Here is a 761-nt window from a genome sequence, read left to right on the forward strand (position 1 = left end):
AGAGAGCGTTTTGGTAGTCTCACGATGTACTTCGGAGTGAGCGTTTTGGTAGTCTAACGACGTACTTCGGAGAGAGCGTTTTGTTAGTCTCACGATGTACTTCGGAGAGAGCGTTTTGGTAGTCTCACGATGTACTTCGGAGAGAGCGTTTTGGTTGTCTTCCGACGTACTTCGGAGAGAACGTTTTGGTAGTCTCGCGAATTACGTAGTGTGACAACCAAAACGCGCCCTGTCGACTACTACCGACCTCTACTCTCTATAAGAGTTCGGCTAGTCCATTCACCAATCCGCCATGGGGTGTCATTGACTCGCCACAACAATACCCATCCCAAAACTGCTACCAACTCCAGCCACAGGACCAGCGTTGACAGCATATCCCCAATAACATACCCAGCACCTACTGAAAATGGGTCGTTTTGTCCCTATGTTATTGTTGTTGTTAGCGTTGATAATGCTCACAACAACAATAACGCGTTGAAGGCATTAAGGTGAGTGAGATGGCAAAATCGATAGCACGCGGTATAAAATGCTTGGTGGCACTTCTTTCGGGTTTGTTCTGGGTTCAAATACCCGCGAGGTCGACTTTGCCCTTTAATCCTTTCAGGAGTCGATAAAATAATTACCAGTTGAGTAATTGGGTCGATATCAACGACAAGCCCCCAGCCTCTTGCTCCCAAAATTTCAGGCCTTGAGCCTACACGAGAAAAATAGTGGTAACGGTGGTGACAATGGTGGTGGTGGTGGTGGTGGTGGTGGTGGTG

This window comes from Octopus bimaculoides, chromosome 2 (assembly GCF_001194135.2).
Source record: "Octopus bimaculoides isolate UCB-OBI-ISO-001 chromosome 2, ASM119413v2, whole genome shotgun sequence".
Taxonomy (NCBI): domain Eukaryota; kingdom Metazoa; phylum Mollusca; class Cephalopoda; order Octopoda; family Octopodidae; genus Octopus; species Octopus bimaculoides.